The 22185-nt window shown below is 36.5% G+C and overlaps 1 pseudogene; it reads left to right on the forward strand.

Moving 5' to 3' along the window:
* Window positions 1-4836: 4836 nt before the first annotated feature.
* LOC149196206 (GEM-like protein 5) overlaps window positions 4837-22185 on the forward strand; it is a 31730-nt pseudogene continuing 14381 nt past the window's right edge.

The raw sequence follows: 22185 nt of genomic DNA on the forward strand, positions 1-22185 counted from the left end.
GTCCTTCTATTATTAACGTTGATAGTTCATTTTCTTGTGATTCTTTTGGATGCATTATTCACAAGGATTACGTTACCTCCATCTAGTATATCCTTGAGGTTGAAAAACTTGTTTTGATCCCCTATCATGTACCTTGAGTAGTTGTTATCAACATACCATTTATTTTTCTACTTTTGAGCATATAACATAAGATGACACCTTTCTTCTTAATTTCTCCTTCCACATCTTGGGGGGAACCCTTCCTTCCTTAGAGTAGTTTTACAATCCTTGGACTTGTGTGTATAAGTGTGGCATATAAAACATTTGTTATGAGTTTCAAAAGTGTTTCTTCAACTTTTACTAAACATACTTCTAGAGAGGTTACTTGAATAACTACGGTCAACTGCTTTATGTCCAAATGTATAACATTTATAATAATACCCATGGAAGAATGTGTGGTACCTAGATGATTGTTCCTTGCTTCTTATTTTAGCCTAGTTTCCTTCCTAATTCTCCCTTGTTGATTGTCTTGTTGCGTCTATCTCCTTTTTGAGGAGGAAAATCTCATTATCCCTTTATCTTAGATGCTTTTCCCTTCCTCTTAGCTACTTTGATAAGGTCTCATACTTCCTTTTGAACTCTTCCAACTCAATTTCTAAAAGCATGACTGAATGCGCCTTTGTATCCATGTTGCCAAGACTCCTTAAATCCATCTTCCAGTAGTTAAATATTCCTGAAGGAACATGTTGTGATACCACTTGTTAGATCAACGATCATCCTGAGAGGGAGGAGGTGAATCATTGTAGTTTCAAACTTATTTCAAAATATTTCATAAATATTTAACCATGTAGGAGTGTATCATAACAATAACCATGAATTAATCTATTCTTCAAGAATCCATAATCACATCAACATAAGAGAACACAAGCTTTTACATGGAAACCTTTGTAGGTGAAAACCACAAATTCTTTTTCTTCTTCTTCTTCAACTCATTTACATATATTTGCAAGAATCGACCTACTAGAGGAACCCACCCCCGAGATGTGAAAGCAACTACTTGCAATTGGCTACAACCTGATTGAGGCACGAACCTTGAAAATGTGCAAGCACCCATTTTCACTGGGCTACAACCTGATTGAGGAACCAATCCCAGAAATGTGAAAGATTCAACTTATTGTAGGCTTCAACATAATTGAGGCACCAATAACGGTGGAGACACTCCCCTCCTTGATTTTGTGTGGACCATGTTTCATAATATTTCAATTTGGAACCACAAGCTCTTCAATTAATATAAGTCTTCAGAAATTGATCATGTTGATGTTTTCATAATGTTATCATAACATGTTGTACTCATTATAACAATCTCTTCATCAATCTAGTACCATGAGATATTTTCCTAATCCTAATTTGGTCATATATACACAACCTGTTGCAACCTAATCATAAACTCTAAATTTATGGATTTTGGACATTAAAACACATCATCAAGGTTCTTCATGCCTCATTACTCACCACAATTGAATTATCTTCATTATGCTTCTTCAAAAATTCAATTTGGCTTTATAATGAGCGCAAAAACCATATAAAACCAAAATTGAATTAAAGGTTCAACAAAATAAAGCAATTTGAGCATGTTCTACAAATTGACATTTTTCGGTAACAGATCTACAAAAAACACCTTTCTAGCTTGCTTAGAAATTTGACAAAACTATAAAATAAAAATAAAATTATAATATACCATATTTTAACCTTTGACCTTTGATGTACAACAAAAGTTCATTACCACCTATGCGACATCACAAGATGAGCTAATAAGTTAGTTCCAAGCATGGGGGCTTCACTATCAAAGCAATACCATATCACGTGCATTCATATTGAGGCATTAAAAATGAGAAAAACATGAAATAATATATTGACCATCTAATAAAGGGTAAAAGAACTTTTATATGTTGTCTATATATATATATATATATATATATATATATATATATTATAAGGTATTATTTATGGCATATGTTAGCCATGCGTGGGCAAACAAAAAGTGCCAATATCGTGGGAGCACAAAATGCGTGGGAGGGGAAACCTAAATTCATTTGAACATCCCTTCACTAGAAGTCATCGGTGAAAGAGGTGGGGTTGCAGAACTCGATTTGGTGGATCCATGTATCCAATCAAATTTGAAAATTGTGCTCACTGTACTTATGAAGGTCCTTGTATGGGCTTTGACTCTTCTTCTGATTTTCGCCAGGGCCAATTGTTTTTATCTTCCCAGCGTTGCACCCCAAGATTTCAACAAGGTTAGTACTGACATCGTACCCCAAGATTTCAACAAGGTCCATATTGAAAAACTGTATGCATAAATTTATAGGGTTTCTTTTGTTTTTGGGGTCACAAGCCCTTTTGGGGTTTTGCAGATATCTTTTATTTGATATCGAGAACAAAGTGGATTTTTGTTAGATTTTAGCCCATTGAATTGAAATATGGAGATCATGAGTTAAATTCCTATGGTGGTTATTCACATACTCATGATCCATGTCATGATTCAAAATCACTAGGGTTTTATTGCACTAAGGAGAGCTCAGGTTTATGTTGGATTAGCTGAAATTGCCAAGGTTTTTATTGCATTGAGGAGAGATCAAGTTTATGTTAGCTCAGTTGCATTTAATTTTTTGTTTTCTTTAAGCATAAGATCCTAGTTGTTTTCTATTTCGGGATTTTGATTGTTGGTTGTCATAGATTTTTTCATTAGCATTCTCTGAACCTGAAATTGGCCAGAGTATTGTTTCTTTAACTTCTTTACTATTATGTGATCTTTGTGGGATCTACATTATAATTCCTGCCCAAGGTAGAATGTATAGGTTTTTTTCTTTCAAATGCTGACTATACATAGACTAATAATATCTGAGCATAAATGAGCAAAAATTAAGGCAAATATCATATTAAGATCAAAAGGGCAAAGAGTGACTATCTGAAAATTCATTGTATTTATTATGCATCTCATGTAACAAAAATTAGTTAGTCTCCTTGTTCACTAACTGAGAATTATTGAAAAATATGCATCTCATGCAAAACAAGTTGGCATTAACATAATGCAGATGGAATGTTATTTTGAAGATTCCAAGTACGGTTTTAATTTTTCAGACATGTAAATAAAAATTTTCATTATTCTTTCTATATTTATTAGTAGACATGTCTGGATATGCTTAAAAAATACCAAATTAATGTTCCCTTATGAAAATGTTGAGAGAAGGGTAGTCTACTTATTACCTTTTTGGATTGTTGGTGAATAAGTTTTGCATTTGGAGGTGGCAATAGATTTCTTAGTTTTGTAGTGTGCTTATCCCAAACTATTAGTTTGTTTTGTTTTTTTATCTAAATTCAAGAAGTTTATGTTTTCCTTTTTTCTACCTATTACCATTTATTTGGTGTGTTTGTATCAACAACGTGTTTCATTATTTGCAATCAATCTTGTCTTCATAATTCGGAGAGAGAAAAGGAATGTTAGTTGGCCTTTGTGAGGGAAAACATTAACAATGTGTAGGACACATATGATCATGTTTATTCTCCTACTGGGTAGTTAATTGCCTCAACATATCATGTAAGTCCTCTATTCTCTGATAATTTTTAAAGTCTTTTAAAATATAAACAGGTGATTGAGTGTCAAGTATGATCCATTCCTATTTTGATAGACGTTGAAGCTAGACATAACTTTTATTATCCCAGAATAGTGATAGATTTTAGGTTAAAATTATATTTTAAAAGAAAAACTACATTAGAGACATGGTTGGTTCAGCATTAGCCATTGGAAATAGAAGACATATCTGAAAGCCAAGGATGTCTTTGAGAAACAAATGCAATCCTACTAACACAAAGATGAATGTCTTGGAATTTTCTATGAAGCATTGATTGGATTAGTGGTTAAAACTCCACAGAGCAAAGTTAGATTGCTTTCATAAGTGAAATGGAAATTATGGCTAGTCCATGGAATTCCAAAACTAACATGATCAAGATAAATACCCTCAACATGAGTTAAAATACGTTTTCATTGTTTCCCTAGGTGGGACACAACTTCTGGCCAGTCTAATAAATTCCCAAACTAATATCCTAAAAACAATATCCTCAATATGAGTTAAAAGATGTCTACAAAAGGGGTTCCACCTATTTCCAACCCATGTATTTATCCCAACATTGGATAAAGAAACAAAATAATTAACTACGAGTTTTGCAGGGGTTTCCCTATGTATCATGAGAAGCATTACTAGGACTACCACCTTGAAGTGAGGTTGATTTTGTTATAGTCATTGTTCAAGGAGCGTAACTCTGCATGTAAAAATAACCTTATAATATGGGTACACCTAAGCTTCTTAAACTAAATGTGTCTTTTTCTTTGTAAAATGATGAAACCCTCCAATCATTGACTAGGAATAATTGAAGAATGCTACCATAAAGAATACATTGTTGCTCAGGATTGGTGATATCTACAATTAAATGAGGTGTTCTTACATATTCTTTAAAAACTATTGCACATTTTATATAAGAATCAAGGATGAAGAATATTAGTATGGAGGATTATGAGATAATAATTGAGATAATGCCAAGGAGGATCGGGCTTGTGCAAAGGAGGAGGTGGATGATTTAGATTATGTGTTTGAACAACTATTATCAGAGCAGCAAGAAGCAGAGACAACCCAAGCACACTTTCACCAAGATGCTCTCATCCCCATATTTTCTTTGGGGTAAATATACATTTTATTTATATGTATTAATATTTTTTCTAGCAATTATCATTTTTTATTATGCTTTGAAGTTATATACTTTTAGTATGGAGGGTTCTGAGATAATGATCTTCACTGGGTTATGGATTTATTTGTGTTATGTACAACTAAGGTAGATGCATTCTTAGAGTGTTTGCATAGATGGAGGAATGTTGATGATCTAGTTGAGAATTTTTTGGCTCACTGTCAGTCTATAAACCTTTTTGTCTGCATAATCTTTTAATATGAGTAAAAATTGGGATTTCATTATATGCAAAGTGAGTAAAGTATTTTCAATATAAATTTTTCGTAGAATTCATCTACTTGTTCATTGTGTTCAATGAATCTTAAGGGAAGTAGCATGTCTAAAACAATATGGGGATTGTTGATCTTGGAGGCCAAAATAGTAGCTCAAGGTGGAGTTGACAAAATTTTTAAGTTGAGCTTCAATGTTGGTCCAACAGAGAAGCTCTTGAAATCTCAATCTTGTTACTTGTCAACCAACAGTGACTCTAGGGCAAGGCTACTATTCATATCAACAAAAAAGGTAGCCTTCTGTAATGACCGTCCACTCTCCTTCACATATTCTCAAGGAAGGAATGCCTACAACTACTACAAGGTAATACATACATGATCACATTAATTCCAGACTAATGTTTGTGAATTCAACTTTATTTTAATGTTTCCTTTTTATTGGGTATATTACACAATATCCCTTTCCTAGGTTTCCAAAAGAAATCTTGTACATGTTTCTAAAAAATGGTTTTTATGAAGCTTGCATTTCTTGAGTATTTATGTTAAACATAAATGCTTTCAATACTCAATTGCTTGTAACTAATCTTAGATTTATTGGATTGGATATTGTAGGTGGCTATACCTCTTCGAAGAGTGAGATCAGTGAACCCATGTGAGAATGTGAACAAGCCTTTAGAGAAATATATACAAATCCATATTGTAGATAATCATGGATTCTAGTTCATGGTTTTTGTTCCTTATTCAACGCAAACATATTCATAAATTTTATCATGGAAATGCTTCATCAACTTCATGATCTTGATTTGCAGACAGATCAACTTGAAACTTGACTTTCAGCAAACCATACATCTTCTTATTTATGTTCATGATAAGGTGTATGTTTCTCTCACTATGCTTGCTAACGTGAAACTTGATAAATCAATTTTGACATCAAGAAGAGAGAATATTCTAAATTTTTCACACAATAATTTTCAAAAAGACACCCAAACATAAAGAGGGGAAAAAATTGTATATCTAGTTGATCATATTGTACATAATGTGCATTTCTCTTCACGTTTTTGTTGTGATGCAATGTATATGGAATTGTTTTACTCATAAATGTGTTGTAACATATCACTAAACTATGGTAATGTTTCTCCTGGATCTTTGAATGGAATGAAATGGGTCTATTTCCCACCAAAGTATTATACATATATCTAGTTATTGTTCATACATTTAGTAATTTTTAGAAACACACCCAAAATAATTATATATCTAGTTGATCATATTGTACATAATGTGCAATTATTTTCATTTTTTTGTTGTGATGCAATGTATATGGCATTGTTCTAACCATAAATTTGCTCTAATATATCACTGAACTCTCGTTATGTTGCTCATGTTTCTTTGAATGGAATGAAATGGGTCCATTTCCCACAAAAATATTGTACATACATATAGTTATTGATCATACATCTAGTAATTTTCAGAAACACACAAAAAATATTGTATATATAGTTGTTCATATTATACATAATGTGCACTTCTTTTCATGTTTTTGTTGTGATGCAATGTATATGGCATTGTTCCACTCATAAATGTGCTCTAATATATCACTAAACTATGGTTATGATGCTCATGGTTCTTTGAATGGAACAAAATGGGTCTATTTCCCACCAATGCTATCTATCTCCCTGTGGTTCTCTCTGCTTCCCTCAATTTCCTCTATTATTATCTTTGAGTAAGAATGTGTTTCTTTTAGTCTTCTTGCAATGCTCTTTCTGCATCCACACTTTTGCTAGTGTCTCAAAATACAATTTGCTCTAGTCTGCTAGAATCTATGTCCATTTACTTTTGTCATCTCCTTGCATTTTCATTGAGAGTCACCATTATTGATGTCCAAATAATGTTTGAGAATTAGAGAATGCCTACTTGATTCCAATGATAGTAAAAAAGATGGAAACATGAGGAACTTGATAACGTGAACACCACTAGTGATATTACATGGTGCAACAAATAAATCATTATGTCTGTAAACACTATTGGTACATGTGAAAGAGCATCACATGGACCCACTATAACCAAACTCATTGATATGAGTCATTACATTACTTTTCAAAATAAGAGATACTTTCTTTATTATGGAGTTACCATTTCTCTTTATAGTCAACACATTAAATAGATCTTGAACTCAGAGGTTACTTAAGACGTACTTTCTTTGACACTACTTAAAGACTTACCCAAAAACACAACACCATATTAATTATTTGAGTCGGATAAAATACTCAGAGGAAAAAACCTTTATTTGGAAAGTGATGTCTTATTTGTGTTTGAGACACTCTCTCTAGTGGAATATGGTAGGGATGTAATGCAATTTCTTGTTTAACATACCAAGCATTGAGAGGTATCATATCTCTTGAGATGCAAACTTTTTTTTACAATGAAAAGATATTTGATCCCTCTCGATGCTTGGTAGATCTCGAGTTAATATGTATCTAGGTTTCTTTTATTATCTCTCTATTGGTAAATATAAGAGAAAAGTATCCATACATATAAATTAAGATAATTAGTAGAGTTTCCTAGCAAGGAAATGATATTATCTTTGAATAGTTGAGAGCCCACTTTTTCTTGGAACCTGCAAGCTATTTAAAAAGGAAAAATATTGCAAACAACATTGTCATTGTTAGGCTTGTTGTTTCATATTTCATAGACAAGAGAATGGAATGGTATTAGGGTAAGAAATCTTGGAGATAAAGGAGAATAAAGCAATATCCTATGATACTTGCTACAAGAAGCATCTTTAGTTTAATCATAGGGCATTTAATAGGAGATTCTCGATTTCCTTGAACTCAATTATTGAAATATGGCAACAAGAATATTCCAATTTAATTTGTCTTTGAATTAAATTGTGAATTAAAATCAAATTTAGTCTTAACAACTACTTGGAAATAATTAATTAATTCGATTTGAATTAATTAGTTGAGAAATTCAAGCTAGAAGTCTTTCTAAAGTCTTGCAAGAGTTATCCCTTAGGTTAAGGAGATAAGATTGAGTTATATTTGAGTTGTAATTAGTTAACTCAGTTTACTGAGTTAAGTACAATTAAATTATTTCCAAATATTTAAGGAACTAATGGTGAGTTAACAGTTAGTTGATGCATGCATGCACTCAACTAGTGTACTCCAGTTAATTCAAGATTCCCTCATCGAAAACTCATGCATGTCTATTCTGAGAAATACCCAGTTGAGATTAAAGTCAAGGATAGTGTACTATCAGTTGCATGTGTTTTCTTATAAAGAAAACTCATGCATGCGGTCAAGGAATCATTCCTTGAGGATTGTGCAGTTCTGAAAATGTGTGAGATCAGGAGATCATCCACTTGGTAAATGAGTTTTCCACTTGGTTGAAGGAGAATCATCCCAGAGGAACAGTGCAAGGAAATCGGAGCTTGGAGGGTAGAGAGGAAGACTTGAGAGAATCCAGGATTTTGTGTGAGCATCTGCGAGGATTGTATTGAGAGTTGGCTAGCTATGAGAGCTAAGGCTTTGTATAATTCCTACGTATTTCCACCTTGTATGATAATACAGATAGTGGGGTTTTTAGCTAAGGCCTTCCCCAAAGTATTTTCAAGTGTATTGTGTGATTGATTCTTCTTCTTCTGGATATATTGTTCAGCTCAATCTTTAAGCTTCCACAAATTGATAGTATAAGTAGGTTATAGTATTCTAATTTGATTTATATTGCATTATCGGGTTAACCTACATCATATTTTCTACATGGTATCAGAGCGAGGTTTGTAGAAATTTTCTACATGGTATCGAAGCTGGATTTGTAGAAATTTTCTACACCGTATCAGAGCTGTGAACAGTATACTGAGAAGAGAATTTGAAGTTTGAAGTTCTGGGTTGCAGGTGCAAATCAAATTCATATCATACTTCAAGGTTGGCCAATGGCGTTTTATGGATTGAGACTCGAGTATGCCTTGGAAGGTAGCTCGAATTACATAGCATGGAAAGATAGAATGGAGGTTGTATTAGAAGACAATGGCTTGAAGGAATTCATTGATCAAGAAATCCCAAAGCCCGCTTCAACTAATGCACAATATTTGGCTGAGTGGAAGAAGTGTGTGGTGAAGGCGAGATGGATCATCCTTGAGGGAGTTCGAGACCATATGTCTCGAGTCTCCATGGGAAGGATACTCCATTTTCAATGTGGAAGACATTGAAGTACCTCTACCAGAATAGTAGCGACTAGAGGAAATTGGCGCTTAAGAATAAGCTTCGAAGAATCAAGATGGAGAAGGGCAATACTATTTCCACATATCTGAACAAGCTCACCACCTGTAGAGATGAGCTTGGTAGTGTGGGAATAACTACTTCCAATGATGATATGGTGAGCCTCGCTCTCCTTGGCCTTCCAAAGAGTTGGAATAGCTACCAAGACTCTGTGAATGGAAGGGAAAAACTGCCAGATTGGGAATGACTGTGGTCAAATTTCATGTAGGAGGAGATCAAGAGGAGCACACGAGATGGTTTTTCATCCAAGTTCCAAATTGAATTCTTCTCATGGATGGAAGAAGGGTGACATGTCTAAAGTGAGATGCTTTAATTGTCACGATATGGGACATTATGTGACTAAATGCCCATCGAAGAAATCCAATAAGGGATCCTCGGAAGGATCGGAAGGAGAGGAATTAGCCTCTTAGTTCGAAATGGACTTTACCCTCATCACATGCATGGTGTCATTGATGATGGGTTGTGTTTGGTATCTTGACAGTCAAGCCTCATTCCACATGACTAGTGATAAAAGTTTATTTAGTGCCTTGGAGGAGAAAGACCTCAAGATGCGCATAGAGATGGGTGACGATGGAAGGTATAGTGTTTCAGGAGTGGCACGGTTGCCTTTCAGAGGGAGCATGGAGATCCTTTCACCTTGACAGATGTGAAGTATGTTCCTAGACTGAAGAAGAACTTGGTATCGGTCGCGATGTTGGAGGACAAAGGCTATGATGTTGTCTTCAATAAAGGAAAGGCATTCCTAAGACACATAGCCACAAGTCAGACCAAGTGGATAGGGATTCAGGTGAAGAATCTCTATAAACTAGAGGTAGATGATTGTGCAGCATTGAGTATGAAAGTAGAATTGGTGCAAAGCCAAGACATTGGCGAGCTGTGGCACAGGCAGTTGGGGCATTTGCATCATGGGGCTTTGAAGATAATGCAACAGATTTCTACAGGACTTCCCAAAGGTAAACTTGAGCAATTTGACACATGCAAAGGTTGTACCTTAGGAAAGTACACCAAGTCTTCCTTTCATGATCGAGACAGTCGAGCAAAGGCTATCTTAGAGTGAGTTCATGCTGATGTGTGTGGACCATTCTCGATGACATCCACAGCAAAGCAAAGGTATTATGTGATTTTCATTGATGACTATTCTCGTAAATGCTGGATTTATTTCATGCAGAAGAAGGACCAAAATTTCACAAAGTTTTGTGAGTTCAAAGCCTTGGTTGAGAAAGAGTCAGGGAAGAAGATCAAGGCTTTGAGAAGTGACAACGGTGGAGAATATGTCTCTCAAGAGTTTAAGGACTTATGTGCAACGGAAGGAATTAAATGAGAGTTGATGGCACCTCATAACCCACAATAGAATGGGGTGGCTGAGAGGAAGAACAGAACTATTGTAGGGGCAACATGGGCAATGCTGCATTACCAAGGCCTACCACTTCACTTGTGGGCTGAGGCATGCAACGCAGCGGTCTATTTGCATAATAGAAGCTCGCATCGCATACTTGGGATGAAAACACTAGAGGAAGCTTCTCCAGTAAGAGACCAGATGTGGGTCACTTCGGGATCTTTGGCTCATCGGTATATTGCCATGTGACAAAGGATGCACAGAAGAAGTTTGAGCTGACAGCAAAGTTGGGGATATTTGTGGGGTACACTGATACACCTCACAACTATCAGGTGTACTTCCCTACCAGTCGGAGGATAGTGGTTCACACAGATCTCAAGTTTGATGAGTAGAAGGCCATGCGAGTTTCCCTTGAGAGGGAGCTCCAACTACAGGCCGTGGAGGAACTATTGGTTCCTAAGGAGAAGGATCCTCAGACTGAAGCGGAGCAGCCACATGCAGAGATTCCAGGAGTGGAGACATCCACTCAAGAAAAGTCTTCCAGAGATGGACGGAAGAAGACAAGAGAAGCTGATAGATTGTTGAAGGATGCGAGAGAGAATGTGGGAGCACCATCTTCTCAGCGCAGACAGAGGAGGTCACCTGAGAGGTACACTGGATACATGGCCCTTGTTGGGGAATGTGTTGAGAGCAAGCCATCTTCCTTTGAGGAAGCAGTGCAGCAGCCGATTTTCAATTATGCTATGGTGGAGTATGACTCCATAGTTCATAACAGTGTTTGGGACGTGGTTCCGAGACCGGAGAACAAGTCAGTTGTGAGTTCCCGTTGGCTTCACAAGGTAAAGCAAGTTGTTGATGATGGGAGGATCATGTTGTTGCAGTATATTTCAACAGAGGAGCAAGATACTAAAATTTTGACAAAGGCATTGTCAAAGTGTAAATTCGAGTTCCATAGAGACAGGATTGGGGTGGCAGATAATCGCTTTCTTGTTGAGAGGGAGTGTTGAAACATGGCAACAAGAATATTCCAATTTAATTTGTCCTTGAATTAAATTGTGAATTAAAATCAAATTTATTCTTAACAGCTACTTGGAAATAATTAATTAATTCGATTTGAATTAATTAGTTGGAGAAATTCAAGTTAGAAGTCTTTCTGAAGTCATGCAAGAGTTATCCCTTAAATTAAGGAGATAAGATTGAGTTATATTTGAGTTGTAATTAGTTAACTCAGTTTAATGAGTTAAGTCCATTTAAATTAGTTCCAAACTGTTTCAGGAACTAATGGTGAGTTAACAGTCAGTTGATGCATGCATGCACTCAACTAGTGTACTCCAGTTAACTAAAGATTCTCTCATCACAAACTCATGCATGTTTATTCTGAGAAAGACCTAGCTGAGATTAAAGTCAAGGAAATTGTACTATTAGTTGCATGTGTTTTCTTATAAAGAAAACTCATGCATGCAGTCAAGGAATCATTCCTTGAGGATTGTGTAGTTTTGACAATGTGTGAGATCAGGAGATCATCCACTTGGTTGAAGGAGAATCATCCTAGAGGAACAACGCAAGGAAATAAGAGCTTGGAGGGTAGAGAGGAAGTTTTGAGAGAATCCAGGATTTCCTGTGAGCATCTATGAGGATTGTTTTGAGAACTGGATAGTTGTGAGAGCTAAATGACAAGTGGGGCTTTTAGCTGAGGCTTTCCCCAAAGTATTTTCATGTGTATTGTGCAATTGATTATTCTTCTTCTGGTTATATTGTTCAGCTCGATCTTTAAGCTTCCAAAAATTGATAGTAGAAGTAGGTTATAGTATTCTGCTTTGATTTATATTGCATTATCAGGTTAACCTACATCAGATTTTCTACAACAATAACTAATTAAAATGGGTTCATCAACATGCTAGTGATTGTTCAATAACATGCATGATGTATCCAGATCTATGTATTATGTTAGTGATTGATAAATTAGATTCCTTTTCCCCTAAGTATGTTTGCAAAAAAAAAAAAAAACTTCATGGCATTTGAAGAGAGCCAAATATTACAAAATTTTTATGTAGAAGTACATACTTCCTTCCATTGACTTATATTATCTAAGAAACAATAACAGTCATGTCCAAAACCATTATTTTTATAGATTCCCATTCAACAAAAGATTCTTCATGAGCTTCATGTTTCCTACTTCTACATGAGAAGTTGTGCACATTTATGCTTGCATCTATCTTTCCTTCCATTTCTGTAAAGGGTACTTAATTCAACTTATAAACCATGGTTACCTTTTCAATAAATCTGGTTTGTGTGACCAATGCATAATAAGTGAATGACATGCAAAAGCCAAAAAACAAGAAAGCTTTTCTCATAAGAGCCAATTAGACAAAAAATAAGTTACTAAATAAGTTTATATTTATCCAGTGCCAAAACTAAAATGTTGGACCAGATTGACAAGAATTTCAATACTTTTTCATTTTGTAATCACAACCTTCTAGTTTCTGGCTTGTTCTCTAGGTTATGAATATACATGTCCAAAACCACTCTTTTTACACACGCCCATTGAATAACAATTTTTTTAGAAACTTCTCATTCCCTGCATTCGATTTTGTACACATTTGTTATTTCACCTCCATCTATTTCTCTGTTCGTATAACAAACCTGATAGAGCTTATGAACCATAGTTTCTTTTGCACTAAAAGTATGATATGTGTGTTGGAGGTAAAAGCATGCATGGTAAGTGAATTACATGCAAAAAAAAAGACTATTCACAAGTACCAATTATACAATAACCATGTCATTATAAATGTTTATTTGTCCACAACCAAAACTAAAATATGGGACCAGATTGACAATTGTTTTAATACCTTTGTAGTTTGTCATCACGAACTCCCTTTTTCACCCTATTCTCAACACAAAATATGAATGCATATTTGATGCTTCTCTATTCATTCCTTGGAACTTCCATTTCTTTCATTATGTCGTAAGACATTTTCTTTGAGAATAACTCCCCTTGGTTGTCACTGTGTGTTGTTGAATCCACTATTAGACGATTGAAATGTCTTATGCCATTGTATCCCACCACCCGATCTATCAATCAACTCCTTGATTTACGCATTAGATTCCACCCCTGAATTGAACTATCATTAGACTCCTTTATTACTATCTGCAGTGGTGAGCCTCCTCAAATTGTAAGTATCAACTATGAACACGTGGCAAGTCTTAATGACGGAGGCTTATAACTGCATGATCACATGATAAAAAAACATGAGTTCCATGCACCCATGGAAGGCTTGTCTTTCACAATGAGTATCCTCTGGTTTTTATAACTAATCATCACAGGGAGGTGTAGATGATTGCTTAAATGTTGTTTTTCCACTATGGTTGGTTGGTATAGGAGATGGAACTCTTAATGGAGGAACTATTCAAAGTGGACTTGGATTTCAATATCAAGGAGTTGTTGGCAGCCTTCCACAATCAGGGAGCAATGGTTTTGTTCCCATGTTTGTTCGATTTTATTCCTTAATATCACACATTTATGTACATGTATTAATTTTAGGTCATTTTTTTATACAGTTCAATGCAGTTCACAAATTATAGTTGTTTCCCTTTTTACCCAAGTAAGTAATTTGATGTTCATTTACATTTTTTCTTTGCTTTTTCTAGTTCACATTCTAGATTCTCATATCCTCACTCTTATTTGGGAGATATATTGTTTTGATGCAGTTACTCTCCAAAGAACTTTCAATGCCCCCACTTACCCTATCCCTCAAGGGGGCAAACTACAAGAAGCATAAATATAGACTATGGTCCTTTGGCTGTGGGATCAAGATGTCTAGCCTATGCTGCAAATCATTCTTTGGTTTCCAATACCTTTTGAGCTAGTCCTCAACATCTAACTCCATCTCTAGGTGTTAGTCCATGTACATCACCTGAAAGTGGTAGTTTAGTCTCACATTATGAAAAATAATATAGTATGAAAATTGCAATTGGGATTGTAACCCTTGGAGACAAGGGATACAAGAAATTTACAAAGTAGTAAGTATTATTCACACCTTCTTAAAAAATATATAAATGATAAACCTATTCCCATGCCACCTCATTTATAGATTGAGAAGAACAATAATTCAATGTTTATGGACATGTGCACCCTAGTTTACTTAACCATGAAATGAAATTATGAAAAAAATACAAACAACATGCAAACCAATGAGAGTAGACTGGAGATTAAATAGTAACTGACTATCATATTCTCATAATTAATCCACCAAAGTTCTATAGTGTACCCTCACTACCCTCTTGAAGCACCCAAATATTTCATTTTAGGATCCCATATATTTTTGATAGTTAGATAAAAATACAATCCTATGATACCAACCTTAGACTTTGCTTCCAAGTTCCACTTTGCCTTTTCTGATTGCATTAACCAACTACTCCCACCTATAGAAAATTGATGTGTCCAACAATTACCTAGATGAGGCTCTTCCTATTTCCATATCCATGTTCTCTAACAAACTCATTTTACAAGATATATCAAACAACAGTATACATGGAAGCATACCACAGAAAATTGGCAACCTGACAAGTTTGACATATCTTTCACTGGTTGACAATCTCCTAAGTGGTTGTATTCCATCATAATTCAACATGTTTAGTAAGTTGGAAATATTGCAACTGCGAAACAATAAGCTGGTAGGAAGCATTCCAGCTAAGATTTGTCAACTAAGAAATCTAGGAAGCCTATCAATTCACCAAAATATGCTCTCTGAACCAATATATTCATGGCGACCTTAAAAAACTAAAGAGATTGTTGCTTTCAAAAAACCAGTTATCAGGAAAAATACCTTCTACTCTGAGTAAATTTTGGCATCTAGATTATTTTTATCTATCTTGGAACAAACTTACTTGAAGCATACCATGAGAAGTGGAAAGTATTTCTAATATCTTGTTTTATTTCAATCTGTCATACAAATTTATCGAAGGTTCTCTACCTCCTGAGATTAGTAAAATGGATATGGTTCAAACTATTGATATTTATTTTAACCAATTAACTATTGTCATCCCAGTTGCACTCAGAAGTTGCACAGTACTAGTTAAACTCAATCTCTCTCATACTATATTTCAAGGTCCAAATTCAGATTCATTGGGTGAATTAATTTTTTTGGAGAAGATAGATCTCTCATCAAATAAATTATTAGGTGCAATTCCAATGTCCCTTGAAATTTTAGAATGCTTCACTCTCTAAGCTTTTCTTTCAACAACTTGAGGGGGGAATCCCTAATTAAGGGACTTTTGTGAATATTACATTCAATTCATTGATGGGGAATACTAGCCTTTGTGGAAGGAAAATATGCTTTCCTCAGTGTCCCCCTTATGCTTATTTTTGTGGGGTGTGGAGCTTGATTATCTTCCTGTGGAGTCTGGGGACTAATGGGCCCCCAACGAGGGTTCAGGGGAAGTGCCCCCAAAGTTAAAATTACATTAAAAAAAATTCCTTGTAAAATATTGTAATTTCGTAGTCAATATGGGTCATTAATTAGGCAGATGATTTGATGGTTGAGGTTATGTTGATTTAGGTATTTTTCCCCTCGAAGGAAACCCTCAGTTTATATGAGGGAATTGTATTGCAGTTGTCTATGATTATTCTGAGCATGAGAGAGAGAGGACGTCGTGTGAAAGAGGAAGAGAAAATTATAAAGGATCTGTTGTAGGTTGTATCTCTTTAATTTGTTGGATAATATAAAAGGAAGGACTAACTGTTTCTCCATGGACATAGCCTAAATTTGGTGAACCACATATATCTGTGTCTATCTTGTTTTATGTGTTTCTGTATTTGTGTCTCCGCAATATTTTTGTATTTAATTGCTTCATTAATTAATTTCTAACAAATGATATCATAGATGAAGGTGTATTTGGCTAATAAACTCACAACATAGAAGGGTGGGAGCAATGGTGGAAGATAGTAGGTTTAGGGTCAAGAGATTTAATGACCAAAACTACTAGTTGTAGATGTAGATGGAAGATTGTCTATATCATAAATATGTGTACCTACCATTGAGAGGAAAAACAAAGAATTCGACAAGTATGATAAATGCAGAATGGGATATTATCAACATAATGGAACTAGGAACAATAAATTTTTGTTTGGTAGCATTGGTGGCATTCAACATTTCAAAGGAAACGACAATAGAAGGTTTAATTATGGCACTCACCAACTATATGAAAAACCCTCTACCTCAAATAAGGTATTTCTTATGAAGCTTTTATTTAATATAAATTGTTGGACACAGATTGTCATTGATGTCAATATGGCAATATTCAAGAGGAGGAGACAGAGCATATCGGAGTCAAGAGGAGCAAATGGACCGAGAGGAGTAGATGGAGCAAGAGGAGCCAAGAGGTGCACACAGAGCCATCGGTGGAGCTGCAGGAGAACCATATAACAAGGAAGCATATCAGAGTCATCAGGAGCTATCGGAGGAGCAATGGATGTGTTTAAAAGCAAACAGAGGACGCAGAGAGCCATCAGAGCAAATAAGAGCAAACAAAGCCATCGGGAGGATTATAGTGTATATGGTATCAAAAGATAATTATATATATATAGCAGGCGGAATACACCATTGCTGAAACCGTTGTTGAACACGGTTGAAACTCCTGGAGAAAAGTTGCTAAAACACCAATTTCTCGATTGCTAAAACACCGACACTTGTCAAAAATTTGCTGATACACCAGTTTCAGCGTTGCTGCAACACCAGTCTCAGCGTTGCTGTAACACCAGTTTCGGCGTTGCTGAAACACCAATTTCAACGTTGCTGCAACACCAGTCTCAGCGTTGCTGTAACACCAGTTTCGGCGTTGCTGAAACACCAATTTCAGCGTTGCTGTAACACCAGTTTCGGCGTTGCTGAAACACCACTTTCGGCGTTGCTGAAACACCTCCGCGACGACATTATATTTCTGCGTTGATAAAACACCTCCGCGATGACATTATATTTTTGTGACACCATCAATCGAAGGTAATCATGAGGAAGATAAAGCGAATGGAAGAGGGAAGCCGGAAGGTCAAGCAAGTGTTGAGGAAGCCGAAGCTCAAGCGAGCGAGGAGGAAGCCAAAGAGCCATTGAGTAAGTGGAAACGAACGGACAAATGCATGAGAATGTATAAAACAGTAAAAACAGGGAATTGCTGAAGTTGCTATTACTGTTGTTGTAGCTGTTGCTGCTGTAGCTGCTGCGGCTGTTGGTGCTGCTGTTATTGTTGTAGCTGCTTCTGCTGTTGGTGCTGTTGTTGTAGGTGTAGCTACTGCTGTTGTTGGTACTGCTGCTGTTGCTGTTGCTGTAGCTGCTGAAATACGCTGTGAAGGCCGTTACAGCTGTTGAAAGCTGCTGAAATGCGCTGGAGGAAATAGAGGCCATGTGAGGGTCCAACAGAACAGAAACAGGGTGCAGCAGAACATAAAGAGGGATGAAGGACCAACAGAATAGTATGCAGTCGAAGGGGAGAAACAGCCAGTAGAAAAACAGTCATGCTGAAGCATTCATTGTGACAATGAGAACATAAGCTTGAACAGAAAATTGTTCTTTATACAGAGTTTAGTGCAGCTAACAGAAGACTGAATAAAGTTGTGGGAAGACATTATCAGAGAGAAAAATGGCTATTGGAGACTATGTGTGGGCAATGTGCAGAGTTGTAAAGACTCATTCATAAGAAGACTGGTTGTCATTGATACTATAGCTTGGAGACTACAGTGAAGCTGTAAATAGATAGAACTCAGCAGAGAAGAGTTCTGAGAGCAGAAGGATTGGAGTCCTTGGGGTTGGTGCCTCAAAAGTGAGAAGGATTGAAGTCCTTGGGCTAGTGCCTCAGAAGTAAGTCGGATTGGAGTCCTTGGGGTTGAAGCCTCAGAAGTAGGAAGGATTGAAGTCCTTGAGAGTTTGTGCTCCTAAGTCCAAGATTGGTGTCTTGACAAAATAGAGTTGGTGCTTTGTAGGTTGGAGCCTCACCAAAGTCCAAGTTGGAGCTTGGCAACTGATTGCAACCATCTATATATTGTATCTATTTTACTGCACAGTTTATATTAATAAAAGCATTTGTTCTTGCTGTTCATCTTGTGTTCTGAATATATATGTTTTAACTGGTAAAACAATAGTGGGAAAAAGAAATACTGATTCACCCCCCCCCCCCTCTCAGTATTTCCAACAATTGGTATCAAAGCAGGCTTCTTCATTCTAGCCTAACAGCTTGAAGAAGGATCAGCAACCATGATGAGAAATCATGAAGCATCAGGAAAACCTCCTCTGTTTGATGGCACTAACTTTGGGTTTTGGAAGAAAAGAATGACTTACTATTTAATGTCCCTTGGACCTAAAGTCTGGCATTTTTGTCAAACTGAATACCGAGCGACTTCCACTCTTCCAACAGACCAAGATGAGAGGAAAGCCTACATTGCAAATGCAAAAGCCATGAACTCTATCACTAGTGGAATCACTGATTCTGAGTTTACAAAAATCATGCACTGTAACTCTGCCAGAGAAATTTGGGAGAAGCTAGTTAGTTTGTACGATGGAGACTCAAAATTCAAAAAGGCAAAGCTTCAAACTCACAGAAGACAATTTGAAAGTTTGAAGATGGAAGAGGAAGAAGATATTGCAGCATACCTCCTCCGAGTAGCTGAAGTGGTAAATTCCCTGAAAGGATTGGACGAAAAGGTTGAAGAAAGTACTATTGTACAAAAGGTATTAAGGTCCCTTCCAGACAGATTTGACTCCAAAATAAGTGCTATAGAAGAATCAAAGGATCTTGACACCCTCAAAATGGATGAACTCCATGGAATTCTCACTGCCTATGAAATGAGGAAAGAGGACCTAGCTCCAAAGATGAAGCATTCAAGGCCTTAAAGTCAAATAAAGGGAAAGAAAGGAATGACTGTAGTGATGAGTCAGATGTGGAATCCGAATTGGCTCAATATGTACGAAAGCTGAAGAGAGGATCTAAGCTTAAAGGCAAGTATCCTCTTATCTGTTTTAAATGTGGTAAAATAGGTCATTATGCAGCAAAATGTCCTCATAAACATGACAGTGATGACGAAAGAAATTCTAAAAGAATGACATATAAAAAGAAAGGGTTCAATAAGAAAAACCTTCTCTCTAAGAAAGATGAGTCTGATGAGGATGAGTTTATGGTCATCAAAAAGAAATCAGATGAGGAAAGCGATCATGATGAAAGCCAAGAAGCACTATTCATGGCACTCACAGATGATGATGACTCGGGGCAAGAAGGAAATGTGGATGAACTGTTAATAAGTGCCATTGAAGAGAATGAGAAACTACGGAACAAAACTATCTCTCTCAAAGTGGAAAACGAGGAAATAAGAAGGAGAGAAGATCTCTTGAAAACAAAGCTTAAGGAAAAAGAAGAGACTTGTGAAGAACGAGAGGCCGAAGTAGTATCTCTGAGAAAGGAGTTGGAGCAAATTAAAAAGGGATGTAAAAGCTCTCAAATACTTGATACTATTCTGAAAAATTAAAAACCTCAACATGATAAGTCTGGAATAGGTTTCAAGGGAGAATCCTCAAGCACTAAGAATAGTGCGAAAAGCTATGCCGATGCACTTTCCTGCAACCCAAAAGATGAAAAAGTTTCTTATCAAAAGTGCGTCCCAGATTCCAAGAATCAAGAAAGATTTATTCCAAAGAAGAATGTGGAGTTGAATCATGGACACTGCAGCGAATACAAACCTGTACTCCACCAAGGGCCCATCAAAAATCCAAAGGACGAGGGAGGAGTAATTCTCAGAAAGGAAGGCGAATTAAACCGTGGTTGCTTCAAAACCATATTTCTTGGACACTTTTTTCACTGTAAAAACTTCGGTCACCAAGCTAGACACTGTATAGCTCGCAGAAGTGAAAAGACAACGCAAAATGACCGAGTAATCAACTCATATGCTCCCAAAAGACAGGGACAATTCAAAACCTTCAACTCATTCGATCCCTTGACTAAATTTGATCTGACTTGCTCTTTCTGCTACAATAATGGACACTATGAACAAAACTGCCCACTCCAAGGAAGAAAGACGAGCAGCAAGATCTCTGTAATGGACAAATGCGGCCTGGCTCTATTTGCGCAAAATAATGGAAACCAGTGGTTTGTGGATAGTGGGTGCTCCAGACACATGACAGGAGACAAAAGGAAATTTATCTCACTGAGCAAAAAGGAAGGGAATGTGTCCTTTGGAAGTGGAACTGGCAAAATTGCAGGAAGAGGAACAGTTACTTTGATCAATGGAAAAGGAAAAGCTCAAGATGCTCTGTTGGTTGATGGACTCAAACACAACCTTCTGAGTGTCAGCCAAATTTGTGATCAAGGACATAAGGTTGTCTTCAGCACCAAAGACTGTGAAATAAGGAACTCTGTCTCTGGAAAACTTGTGGAAAAAGGAGTAAGAACACCAGACAATATTTATGTTCTGAATAAGATTCAGGAGAACAAATGCTACTTGAGTCAGACAGATGAGAGCTGGTTGTGGCACAAGAGACTTGGACATACCAGCTTCGAAAATCTGGTCAATATCAGCAAAATCAAAGCTGTACAAGACATCCCAAGGTTGTCCAAACCAAAGCAAGCAGTGTGTGGTCCATGTCAACATGGAAAACAGACCAGAACCAGCCACAAGACAAAGGAACACTGTACATCAAAGCCCTTGGAGATCATCCATGCTGATGTGTGTGGGCCAACTAGAAATCAAGCACTCCAAGGAGAAAGGTACTTTGTGTTATTTGTTGATGATTATACTAGAATGATGTGGATATATTTCATAAAGTATAAATCTGAAACTTTTGAGTGTTTTAAGAATCTAAAATCCCTTATAGAAAACGAAAAAGATTCAAAAATTAAGTGTCTCAGAATAGACAGAGGAGGAGAATTCACATCAAACGAGTTTAGTGAGTTCTGCAATATTCATGGAATTAAAAGGGAATTCTCGGCTGCCAGAACACCTCAGCAAAATGGGGTAGTTGAAAGACGAAACCGAACTGTCCAAGAAATGGCAAGAACCATGCTGTTAGCAACAGACCTACAACCTAAATTCTGGAGGGAAGCAGTAGGGACAGCTGTCTATACATTGAATCGGACTCAATTAAGACCAAATTGTGATAAAACTCCTTATGAGCTATGGAAAGGGAGACCTGCTTCGGTCAAGTATTTCAAAATATTTGGAAGCAAGTGCTTCATAAAAATAAATGATGGTTCACCTGGAAAATTTGATTCTCGGGTTGATGAGGGGATATTTCTTGGATACTCTCCACGGAGCAAGGCTTACAAATGCTACAATTTTCGACTGAAGAAAATAGTGGAAAGCATCGATGTTAAGGTTGACGAAGATCTTCCAGAAAAGGAAATTGAAGAACAGGAAGATGACTTTATCATTGAAGAAGAAGAATCTAAAGAAGAAGAGATAGATGATGAAGAAGAAGAAGAGGAAAGAGAACCGGCTTATACTCCTTCAAAGATGAAGTATGTAGAAAGATACCATCCAGAAGAACAGATCATTGGCGATAAAGATGAAGGTGTGCAGACCAGAAGAAGGATAACAACCTCACCCAAGAGA

This window comes from Pinus tabuliformis, chromosome 2_2 (assembly GCF_031772625.1).
Source record: "Pinus tabuliformis cultivar Carrire ecotype Pingquan chromosome 2_2, CPIR1, whole genome shotgun sequence".
NCBI lineage: Eukaryota > Viridiplantae > Streptophyta > Pinopsida > Pinales > Pinaceae > Pinus > Pinus tabuliformis.